Source organism: Carcharhinus amblyrhynchos, chromosome 7, assembly GCF_965287045.1.
Source record: "Carcharhinus amblyrhynchos chromosome 7, sCarAmb.v2.hapA, whole genome shotgun sequence".
Lineage (NCBI taxonomy): Eukaryota > Metazoa > Chordata > Chondrichthyes > Carcharhiniformes > Carcharhinidae > Carcharhinus > Carcharhinus amblyrhynchos.
The window spans coordinates 90,140,409-90,153,454 of NC_137330.1; the positions used below are offsets into that span (position 1 = coordinate 90,140,409).

The window sequence follows — 13,046 nt, forward strand, 5'->3', positions numbered from 1 at the left end:
ATGACATCTTCTCTGGAGCCTTCAACATGTCATTGACGAAGACAAACATCCCGCACAACCTCAAACAGACCATTATCCACAGCAAACTACCCAGCCTTCAGGAGAACAGTGACCACGGCACCACATAACCCTGCCATAGCAACCTCTGCAAGATGTGCCGGATCATCAACATGGATGCCATCATCTCACGTGAGAATACCATCCACCAGATACACGATACATACACTTGCAACTCAGCCAACGTTGCCTACCTGATATGCTGCAGGAAAGGATGTCCTGAGGCATGGTACACTGGGGAGACCATGCAGACCCTACACGGATGAATGAACACCGCTCGACAATCACCAGGCAAGAGTGTTCTCTTCCTGTTGGGAAACACTTCAGCGGTTATGGGCATTTGGCCTCTATCTTCGGGTAAGCATTCTCCAAGGTGGCCTTCACGACAGCGACAACGCAGAGTTGCTGAGCAGAGACTGATAACCAAGTTCCGCAAACATGAGGACAGCCTTAACCGGGATTTTGGGTTCATGTCACGTTATCTGTAACCCCCACAACTTGCCAGGACTTGCAAAATCTCACTAACTGTCCTGTCTGGAGATAATACATGCCTCTTTAAGCTGTGCTTAATGCTCTCTCCACTCACATTGTCTGTACCATTAAGACTTGATTACCTATAAAGACTCGCATCCCAACCATTATTTTATAAATTGAGTTTGTGTCTTTATATGCATTGTTTGTGAACAGAACTCCCACTTAGCTGATGAAGGAACAGCACTCCAAAAGCTAGTAGATTTTGCTGCCAAATAAACCTGTTGGACTTTAACCTGGTGTTGTGAGACTTCTTACTGTGTTTACCCCAGTCCAACGTCAGCATCTCCACATCATGACTCGACAAGAATGCCAGATATAATCTAAGAAGGTCCATCAAAGATTCCAAAAGACAGTACCGGATCAAGCTAGAGTCCCAGGCTAGCCACACTGACCTCTGCCTACTGTGGCAAGATCTGCAAGACATAACAGGTTACAAGATGAAGGCACGTAAAATTGCCTGCAGCAATGCACCCCTCTTCAATGAACTCAATGCATTTCTACGCCCATTTTGAGCAACAGGTCAGCAAGAGCACACCTTCCACCCCGGAAACTTCAGACAAACCTGTATGCGAGGTCACCATCGCAGACCTCAGGGCAGCCTTCTTGAAAGTCAACCCATGGAAAGTGACTGGCATGGATGGGGTACCTGGACAAACACTCAGATCCTGCATGAACCAGCTGGCAGGGGTATTTGCAGACATTTTCAACTTCTCTTTACAACAATCTGAGGTCCTTATCTGCTTCAAGAAAATAATTTCGGTACTAAGGAAAAGCCAGGCAGTGTGCCTGAATGACCATCATCTGGTGGCTCTGACATCCATCATTATGAAATGCTTCGAAAGGTTAGTCATGGCATGAATCAGTTCCAGCCTCCCAGATTGCCACTACAGTTTGCCTACCACCTCAACCAGCAGATGTCATCCCCCTGGCCCTGCAGTCAACCCTGGTACACGTAGATAACAGAGACATTTATGCCAGAGTCCTATTTATTGACTATAGCTCAGCCTTCAAAACCAATGTACCTAAGAACCCATCTCTAAATTCCATTGCCTGAGCCTCAACTGCTCCCTCTGCAACTGGATATTGAACTTCCTAACCCACAGATTGCAATCAGTAAGGATAGGCAACAACACAATTTCCACCATCATCCTCAACATTGATGCCCCACAAGGCTCTGTCCTCAGCCCCTTACTATACTCTATATACACCTATGACTTTGTGGCCAAATTCCCCTCCTACTCAAATTTCAAGTTAGCTGTTGACCGTGGTGGTTTGGATCTCAAACAACGAGTATGGAGATGGAGTACAGGAAAGAAAGAATCTGGTGAACCGGTGCGATGACAATAATCTCTTCCTCAGTGTCAACAAAATGGAGGAGATAGTCAACGACTTCAGGAAGCGCACTGGAGGACATGCCCCTGTCTACATCAATGGGGAAGAAGTAGAAATGGTTAACAGCTTCAAATTTTTAAGTGTCCAGATCAACCTGTCCTGTTCCTTCCATGCCGTCGCTATAGTTAAGAAACCCTGGCAATGCCACTACTTTCTCAGAAGACTAAGGAAATTTGGCATGTCCACTATGACTCTCACCAACTTCTACAGATACACCATAGAAAGCATTCTTTCTGGTTGTGTCACAGCTTGATATGGCTCTTCCTCAGCCCAAGACTACAAGAAACTACGAAGAGTCGTGAATGAAGCCCAGTCAATCACTCAAACCAACTTCTCACCCATTGATACTGTCTTCACTTCTGGCTGCCTCGGCAAAGCAGCTAGCATAATTATGGACCCCATGTACATTGGTTACACTCTCTTCCACTTTGTTCCATAGGGAAAAAGTAGAGAAGTCTGAGGACATGTACCAACTGACTCAAGAACAGCTTCTTCCCTGCTGCCATCAGACTTTTAAAGGATCTAGATAGGCTGGGCGAATGGGCCAGGAACTGGCAAATGGAATTTAATGTTGGCAAGTGCGAGGTGGTCCACTTTGGTAGAAATAATGGTAGGAAGGACTATTACTTATGTGGCGAAAAACTGCAGCAGGCGACGGTGCAGAGGGACCTTGGGGTCCTTGTGCATGAGTCGCAAAAACCCAGCCTGCAGGTGCAGCAGGTGGTCAGGAAGGCTAATGGGATGCTGGCCTTCATAGCGAGGGGGATTGAATATAAAAGTTGGGAGGTCTTGCTGCGGCTGTATAGGGCATTGGTGAGGCCGCAGCTGGAGTACTGTGTGCAGTTTTGGTCGCCGCACTTACGCAAGGATATTTTGGCCTTGGAGGGAGTGCAGAGGAGGCTTACTAGGCTGATGCCGAAGTTGAGGGGGTTGAGCTATGAGGAGAGGCTGAATAAACTAGGCTTGTACTCGTTAGAGTTTAGAAGAATGAGGGGAGATCTCATTGAGACATACAAGATGATGAATGGGATGGATAGGATAGAGGTGGAGAGACTCTTCCCGCTCAGAAAGGACAGTAGGACTAGGGGGCACAGTTTCAAGATAAAAGGGGGGCGGTTTAGAATGGGGTTGAGGAGGAACTTCTTCACTCAGAGGGTGGTGAATCTCTGGAATTCTCTGCCCGTTGAAGTGGTGGAGGCTGCCTCACTAAATATTTTTAAGACGCGGGTTGATGGGTTTTTGATAAGCGAGGGGATTAAGGGTTATGGGGAGAGGGCGGGAATGTGGAACTGAGCCACGACAGATCAGCCATGATCTTATTGAATGGCGGGGCAGGCTCGAAGGGCTAGATGGCCTACTCCTGCTCCTATTTCTTATGTTCTTATGTTCTTATGTAAATGGTCTACCTCACATTCAGTTGAACTTTCTCTACATCCTTGCTATGACTGTGACGCTACATTCTGCACTTTCTCCTTTTCTTCTCTATATATGGTATGCTTTGGTGTGTATAGTGTGCAAGAAACAATACTTCTCACTGTATAATAATACATGTGACAGTAATCAACATATTACTCACCCCTATGTGTTAACCAGCCTGTAAAAACCCCAGACCTTTTAGAAGACATTTAATCATGAGTTAGACAGATAGAATCCTGAAATCAATGGCCCAACAGGGGAACATTCAGAACTCCAACCTGATTTGACTTCCCATAAAGTCAGATTTGAATCTTCCCAGGTTAATGAAACACTTCATGTTCCAGGACATGAGAATGTCCTTCCTGATGCACCATCCCAGATTTAAACCTCAGAACAAAATGAAGCAAGAAACTACCATTGCCCCTGTTAGCTGTGTCTGATATGCCACAGTAAATGAGAGAATCAACATACTCTCCTTCACTTACTGTTCTTCCTTCAAAAGACCACATTAAAAAAAATCATTTTTTATTGTGCGGGGACTAAGATATAAATATATATAGATATCTTCATAGATATTTCTAATATTTTAAACAACGGACAAAGACTTAAAAATGGCTGCATCTATGCCTGTCTGTGACTCTGGAACAATGGAAGCTTCCTGGCAGAATCAGGGAATCTTGCGCATCTTTATCTCTGGGGAACCACTAATAACCACCTGTGAGCTGCACAGGCCAAATGCAAACGGAGCTATACACAGGCCATCTGCATTTCATAACCCAGGCTGACCAACTGGAGTCTGCTTGTCTGCTTCTTTCCTTGCAATTCTCAGTGGTTAAGACATCTGACAGTGAAAGGGACCCAAATGAGATATACATATTCCTTGGCAAAACAGTGTGGTAAGGTGGGAATTATGTTAGCCTCTGGCTTGTGGAACCAGTAATATTGCTTTGCGGAACTGAAAAATTCAGTCTGCTGCTTATCGTCTAACTGGCAGCCAGTTAGACGATAAACCAGCTTCAATTTTCAGCCCAGTGACCTCCATGAAGTGGGGAGAGTCTAAGAGTGTGGATGAGACCCATGTAAAACAACATTTATTTTCTCTCTGGTCTCTGAACTGTAAATCTTTATTTTCTTTATCATTTTGGTATCTGAAAGCAAAGGGGTATTGCAAATCCCCTTTTCCCGTTTTGCGTGGATGGAAATAAACAAAACCTTTGAGTTCATTATATCGTGAGTTTACTGTGGGTTTATTAATAATCTCAAAAGAGAATTGGACAATGACTTGAAGAGAAAAATCATGTAGTGCTATGGTGGAGGAGTTGCTTTTGCATGGAGCTGGCACAGGTACTATGGACATAATGGCCTAGTGTGCCATAACCATTCTGTGACTTAACAAATTCATTTTGACAGCCATTTATTAATCTTAGGACTTCAAGTCTTGCTATCATTCTGCTGAATTTGCATGTACCATTCCAAGGCATTATATCTTTCCTGATGTTCAGTGTCTAAAACTAAACACAGATGAGGCCAGCACAATGCTCTGTATAAACGAAGAATGTTCCTTACTTATGAATTCCATCCCTCTTAAAATAAATATCAAAATTTCATTTGTGTTTTGGATTATTTTGTATGAATATGATCTGACCAGAATGCAATGTAGCACATTATGTCTTGAAAATTCTACAACAATGTAAGACAGTCTTTCTTTTCCTCTTCATTTCTTTTCTCCTTCCTTCCTCACTCTTCCTTCCTTCAAAATGAAAAACCATACATCCTCAACTTTCTTGCTCCATGTCTATTCTCTAAGTGCCACACTTGATCTTGCCCTTTTTCCACCACCAATCCCTCTCTGTATATATTCTTTCCTTTCTTCAGTGTTACCTTTTCTCACCCTCCCTTCCCCTCCATCTAGTCCTCCCTCTTCCTCCCACTTTTCTGTTCATCTTGTCTACTGGCTTCCCCTTTTCAATTGTTTACTCACCAAAGTCAAATTCTGTCTGTGTATTAGAGCATTTTGGGGCACATTGGTTAGCACTTCTGCCTCACAGCTCCAGGGACTTGGGTTCAATTCCTGGCTTGGGTCATTGTCTGCATGGAGTTTGCACATTCTCCCTGTGTCTGCATGGGTTTCCCCTGGGTGCTCCAGTTTCCTCCCACAGTCCAAAGATGAGCAAGTTAGGTTGATTGGCCACGCTAAATTTCCCCTTAGTGTCCTAGGATGCATAGGTTAGAGGGATTAGTGGGATAAATATGTGGGGTTACAAGGATATGGCCTGGGTGGGATTGTTGTCGGTGCAGACTCGATTGGCTGAATGGCCTCCTCCTGCACTGTAGGGATTCTATGAAATTTCAGTCTGTATAGTTAAAAAAGATATGGATTTGAGTAGCATTTGATTAAATGTTTACATATAAGATATGAATCACATAATGTTTACATGAAAGATATGAATATGCTTCAAAAAGCATTAATAGTTTTGATGAAGGATCCACACCTGAGATATTGGAGATAAGTTGACATTAACCTCGTCAGGGTCAGATGAAATGTACCCCAGACTATTAAATGAAGCCACCGAGGAACTAGTGAAAGGTCTGACCATCATTTTTCAATCCTCACTGGGTACAGGTGCGGTGTTGCAGATTGGAGGACTGTTCTTGTTGTACCTTTGTTTGAAAGAGGGAAAAGGGATGGACTGAATAATCACAGACCAGTCAGTATAACTTCAGTACTGGGCAAATTATTGGTAATAATTCTGAGAGACAGGATAAACTGTCACTTAGAAAGGCATGAATTAATCAAGGACAGTCAACATGGATTTGTTAAGAGAAAATCATGTCTGATTGATGAATTTTTTTTGAGGAAGTAACAGGGTGATTGATAAAGGTAGTGCAGTTGATGTGATCTACATGGATTTTAACAAGGCTTATGATAATGTCCCCCATGGCAGACTAAATGACAGTTAAAAATAAAAGCTTATGGGATCCAAGGGAATGTAGCAAACTGGAAACAAAATTGGCTCAATGGCAGGAAACAAAGGGTAATTGTTGTCTGGTGCTTTTGCAATAACGTAAGAAATAGGAGCAGGAGTAGGCCATCTAGCCCCTCGAGCCTGCCCCGCCATTCAATAAGATCATGGCTGATCTGTCGTGGCTCAGTTCCACATTCCCGCCCTCTCCCCATAACCCTTAATCCCCTTGCCTATCAAAAACCTGTCAACCCGCATCTTAAAAATATTGAGCGAGGCAGCCTCCACCACTTCAACGGGCAGAGAATTCCAGAGATTCACCACCCTTTGAGTGAAGAAGTTCCTCCTCAACTCCGTTCTAAACCGCCCCCCCTTTATCCTGAGGCTGTGCCCTCTAGTCCTACTGTCCTTTCTGAGCGGGAAGAGCCTCTCCACCTCTATCCTATCCATCCCATTCATCATCTTATACGTCTCAATGAGATCTCCCCTCATTCTTCTAAACTCTAACGAGTACAAGCCTAGTTTATTCAGCCTCTCCTCATAGTTCAACCCCCTCAACTCTGGAATCAGCCTAGTAAATCTCCTCTGCACTTCCTCCAAGGCCAAAATATCCTTGCGTAAGTGCGGCGACCAAAACTGCACACAGTACTCCAGCTGCGGCCTCACCAGTGCCCTATACAGCTGCAGCAAGACCTCCCTACTTTTATATTCAATCCCCCTTGCTATGAAGGCCAGCATCCCATTTGCCTTCCTGACCGCCTGCTGCACCTGCAGGCTGGGTTTTTGCGATTCATGCACAAGGACCCCGAGGTCCCTCTGCACCGTCGCATGCTGCAGTTTTTCGCCACGCAAGTAATAGTCCTTCCTACCATTATTTCTACCAAAGTGGACCACCTCACATTTGCCAACATTAAATTCCATTTGCCAGTTCCTGGCCCATTCGCCCAGCCTATCTAGATCCTTCTACAGACTCTCCACACCCTCTGCACAATTTGCCGTTCCACCAATCTTGGTGTCATCAGCAAATTTCGACACCATACCCTCGGTTCCCTCCTCCAGATCATCTATATAAATGGTGAATAGCTGAGGCCCCACTAGTCACCAACTGCCAATCTGAATAGCACCCATTGACCCCCACTCTCTGCCTCCTATCTGACAGCCAATCCTCTATCCACGCTAACACCCTACCCCCAACTCCATGCCCCCTGACCTTCTGCAATAACCTCTTGTGAGGCACCTTGTCAAACGCCTTCTGAAAATCAAGAAAGACCACATCCACCGGCTCTCCTCTATCCACCGCCCTAGACACATCCTCATAGAACTCCAATAAATTCGTCAGACACGACTTCCCCTTAACGAAACCGTGCTGCGTATGCTCTACCAAACAATTCTCCTCAAGATGCCTCGCTATTTTCTCCCTGATCACGGATTCTAACATTTTTCCTACAACAGACGTCAAACTAACTGGCCTATAATTCCCCACCTTTTGCCTGCCACCCTTCTTAAACAACGGCGTAACATTAGCCGTTTTCCAATCTTCCGGCACTTGCCCGGAATCCAGCGATGTTTGGAAAATAATCACCAAGGCATCCACTATCACCTCCGCCATTTCCTTCAGAACCATTGGATGCATTCCATCCGGTCCTGGGGACTTGTCCACAATCAGTCCCTCCAGTCTGTCAAGCACTACCTCTCTAGTAACAATAATGTCGTTCAGGCCCTCCACTCCTACCATCTTTCCATCGCTAACACCCGGCAAATTACTCACGTCCTCCTCCGTGAAGACCGAAACAAAAAAGTTATTCAGGGCCTCAGCCATTTCCCCATCCCCTACCACTAAGTCCCCCCTCTCATCCTCTAAGGGTCCAATGTTCACCCTAGCCAGCCTCTTCCTTTTTATGTATTTATAAAAACTCTTGCTATCCTTTTTTATATTAAGCGCTAGCCCAGCTTCATAGTTTATCCTACCCTTCTTTATCAACTTCTTTGTCATTCTTTGTTGACACTTAAACCTCTCCCAATCCTCTTCTCGCCCACTACTCTTAGCTACTCTAAACGCATCCGCTTTTAATTTAACACTTTCCTTCACCTCCTTCGTTATCCACGGCTGATTACCTCTCCTCCTACGATCCTTTTTAACCATCGGAATAAATTTCTGCTGAGCACCAAGAAAGATCTCCTTAAAGATCCTCCACTGTTCCTCAGCAGACCTACCTTCCAATGCACTCCCCCAATCAACATTCGCCAATTCCTCTCTCATCCTACCATACTCCCCTCTGTTCAAACAAAGGACACATGTCCGGGAGCCCACTTTCTCCTCCTCCATCTGCATCAGAAACTCCACCATACAATGATCACTCTTCCCAAGAGGATCCTTCACCACAAGGTCCCTAATTCTACCTGCCTCATTACATAACACCAGATCCAAGATAGCTCGCTCCCTCGTCGGCTCCAACACACACAGTTCGAGGAAACTATCCCAGCAGCATTCCAAGAACTCCTCCTGAAGCCCACCGCGTCCAACATGGGTCGACCAATCAATATGTAGATTGAAATCCCCCATAATTACCGCCGTTCCATTCCTGCACGCTGCATTTATTTGCACGTTAACGGCCCGCCCTACCTCCAGATCATTATTCGGGGGCCTGCAACTGACAGGCTGTTTCCAATGAGGTTCTGCAGGGCTCAATACTTGGTCCCCTGATTTTTTTGTGGTATATATCAATGGTTTGGTCTCAAATTTGGGAGACATAATCAAGTAGTTTACAGATAACACAAAAATTGGCCGCGTGGTTGATGGCGGTGAGGATAGCTGTAGACTTCAGGGAGCTATCAATGGGGTGATCAGGTGGGCAGAAAAGTGGCAAATGAAATTCAAATGGAACAAGTGTGAGGTGATGTATTTGGAGAGGTCAAACAGAGAAAGGAATACACAATAGACTGAGAGGTGTAGATGAAGTGAGGGACCTTGGAGTGATTGTCCACAAATCCATGAAGGTAGCAGGATAGGTTGATAAGGTGGTTAAGAAGGCATTTGGAGTTCTTTCCTTTATTATCTGAGGTAGAACGTAGAACATAGAACACTACAGCACAAACAGGCCCTTCGGCCCACGAGTTGCGCCGATCACATCAACACCTACCAACCTACAGACCTATCTATAACCCTTAATCTCATTAAACCCCATATACTCATCCAGAAGTCTTTTAAAAGACCCCAGCAAGTTCGCCTCCACCACCACTGACGGCAGCCGATTCCATTCACAAATCTGAGGTATAGAATAGCAGGGAGATTATGCTGGAGCTGTGTAAATCATGAATTACTGTGTGCCGTTCTGATCACACATTACAGAAAGGATGTAATTGCACTAGAGTGGATAGAGAGGAGATTTAGGGGAATAGTGCCAAGACTGGAAAATTGCAACAATGAGGAAAGATTGGATAGGCTTGGATTGCTCTCCTGGGAACACAGGAGCTTGAAGGGACATTAGTTTCAGATGTATACAGTTGTGAGGGGCTTGGATAGAATGGATGGGAAGAGCCTATTTACTTTCGCAATGAGGCCAGAGACTAGGGGGCACAGATTTAAAGGGATTGGTAGAAAGATTAGAGAGGATAGGAAGAAAAGTTATTTTACCCAAGGGTTGTTGGGTCAGAAACTTGCTGCCTGAAAGGGTAGCAGAGGAAGAAACCCTCAATTCATTTAAAAATTGTCTGGATATGCACTTCAAGTACTGGAACCTGTAGTCCTTTGGACCAAATATTAGAAAGTGGGATGAGTCTGGGTGGTGTGTTTTTTAGCCAGCGCAGATATGATGGACCAAGTGGCCCTTTTGCATTTCTGATTCAACGATTCTAACTGTCCTGCTGAATGTTTCCAGAACCTTTAGTTCTCAGCATTGGCAATTTTTTGCTTGGATTGCTGTGTTTTATTGTTTAACATTGAAAATCATTATTTTTAAAACAATGATGTAAAGTTCCTTACAGGCAGAGACTTAGTTACAGAAAGCAGAGTCTATTTACTTGTTTTATTTATTTTTGTTCTGTAACATTCTGTAACTGAAGAAAAGCAGGAAAAAAATTGTTTTTAGAATTCTTGCAGAAACTCGGATTCAGTGCTGCAAGGTCAGTATTATGTTTTACCTGATTACAACCATGGACATCAAAAATCTACCAGTGAGCCAATCCCAACATTCTGCTTCCCAATTCTATTAAACCTTGGGACTTCCCATCTACATAGTTTGTCACTGAACAATAGAAACCCAATGCTTTCAATTGGTTGACGGATATGGGAATTGTTGCAGGGTGTTGGAAAAGTTCCCATAGGTCTTAATTCAATGCAGTCTTAAGTAGGTTAACTGTATATACTCATTAATTACAAGAACTATGTTAAACAGTAAAGGGTTCAAGCTAGAAGCTACCTCCATGCTTGCTTGTGCACATGGCTCTGTCCAACACTAGACTGACATACAGGTGTGGATCATGTGTTCTCTTACATCACTGTGTGGGCAGTACTGTACTCAGTCCCACATTAACTCTGTATGTGCCAGACTCTTATACTATATCTTCCCCTAAATCTTTGTCCAATGTATTTCAAGTTATTCTAGCTTTTCCCATTTACATGGTTATTTTCATCCCATCTTCCCACTTCAAGTCTCATAGATTCTGGAGTTCATAGATTCTGGTGACCTTGCAATTCTTCCACATATCATTTGTAGTAATGTCAGAGAGTGTTAAGCTCTGTTATTGCAGGTAATCTCTGTCAATTCGGAGGTTGTTCTGGCATTTGGATATCTTTTCATCCTCTTTTTTCATTTCCTGGATTTGAACTGCTCTTTGTGAGTCTGCAGTTGCAGCCAGGAGATCAAGCAGGTGCAGGGTTGATAGGAAAACGGGACTTCTTGTGAATTAAGAAATCATAGCAGAGACTTGAATAACCTCAAATTTATTGAAGGTAGAATGTTGGAAACCTGTCAGCAGTGGATTGGGATAATTCAGTTTAGAGATAATAAAGGCATGGACGAAGGTTTCAGAAGCAGATGAGCTAAGATGGGGTGAAATTGAGCAATGTTATGGAAAGGGAGACCTGCAGCCTGAGTTCATGACAACTTGGCTGAATAGTCACACTTTGTTGCTCAAAGGACACCCATGCTGAGGTGACAGATAAGATGTGGGCCTCTGCTACTGAAGCCTTTACATCACTCTTGTCCTCACTGAGCTACATTGGCTACCTGCCAAACAATGTTTTATGGTGGCACAGTGGTTACCATTGCTGCCTCACAGAACCAGGGACCTGGGTTTGATTCTGTTTGGTCTCTGTCAGGGTAGAGTCTGCACATTCTTCCCGTGTATGTGTGGGCTTCCTCTGGCTACTTCGATTTCCTGCCACAGTCCATGCTGGTTTTCATTGTCTATGCTAAATTCTCCCTCAGTGTACCTGAACAGGCACAGGGTGTGACGACTAGGGGATTTTCACAGTAATTTCATTGCAGTGTTAATGTAAGCCTACTTGTGACACTAATAGATAAACTTTAAAATCCTCAACTTTTGTTTTCAAATTTCTTTATGTCTTGTCTCTCCCTACCTCCATGACCTCCTCAGCCCTACAATCCTTCAAGATATCTGCACTCTTCTTATTCAGGTGACTCGGCCATTTGTAAATTTAATTGCTCCACTTTGGTGTCTGTGCCTTCAGTTGCCTCAGTCTTAAGTTCTAGAATACCTTCCATCTCCACTTCTCTACCTTGCTTTTCTCCTTTATGGCACTTCTTAAAACCTTCCTCTTTAGGTCATCTGACCTAAAATCTCCTTAATAGGCTTAGTGCCAGTTTTAAAAACACTCTCCTGTGAAGAGCCTTGGGATGTTTTACTCTGTTAAAGGTGTTATATAAATGTTATTTTATGTCTCATGTTTAATGAAAAGGCCCATCTTGAACGTGGAGTTTGTTGCCTTTTGGAGCACAAGGGCGTTGATTAGTTGACACATTGGTGAGTTAAACATAGTGGAGTACCACTTGGTTCAGTTCTTTTGCTGTGTCATAGCGATTGGCTATAATGTTCTTCAGTAAATGTGTTCCTTTAAAAAGATTATTGTTTCTTCACCCTTATCAGTTAATTAGAGAATACATAACAGAATTCACAAGTCTACATCTACAAGATGGTCATTCTGGCTGCCTGCATTCCTTCTGTGGCCCTTTCTCAAGGTGCCCTAGGGAAGAGAAAGCAATACATACACTGCTTAATTGAAATCAAGAATAATATTATTTACAGTCAATCTAAGTTTCTTTAAAATGAAAATGCTGCACTGTGAAAAAAGAAAGCTCAATGAACTTGTATCAGACTGGGGAGAAAAAAAGTCCTTAAAACTTTCCATACAAACATTGCAAAGTTAATAACCTGCCATTACTTATGAGCAAATGTAATTTCGAGCAAGTGCAGATATGTGAATAAAGGTGGAAAACACCAGCCTGCTGGCAGAGATATGTCATGTATGTTTGATTATGAGAAATCCATTGCATGGTTGGATGCAACAATGCAACAAGTCGCTTCTCCTTAAGCTGCCCTCACCGCTTCCCTGAATCAAATGTTTTTCCATTCATTGATATTTTGTTCAAGTTTCTTTTATTTTTGGTCGAGTCCCCACACTTGTGTTTTGCATTAACGCCCATCGCCATGAGTGCTGTCTCC

General features: G+C 43.7%; 1 protein-coding gene across 1 annotated transcript in view; it reads right to left on the bottom strand.

The window, feature by feature from the left end:
* The window catches only part of pnrc1 (proline-rich nuclear receptor coactivator 1), a 206,983-nt gene that overhangs the window by 54,405 nt on the left and 139,532 nt on the right, over window positions 1-13,046 (bottom strand). The gene's annotated exons all lie outside the window — the stretch shown is intronic.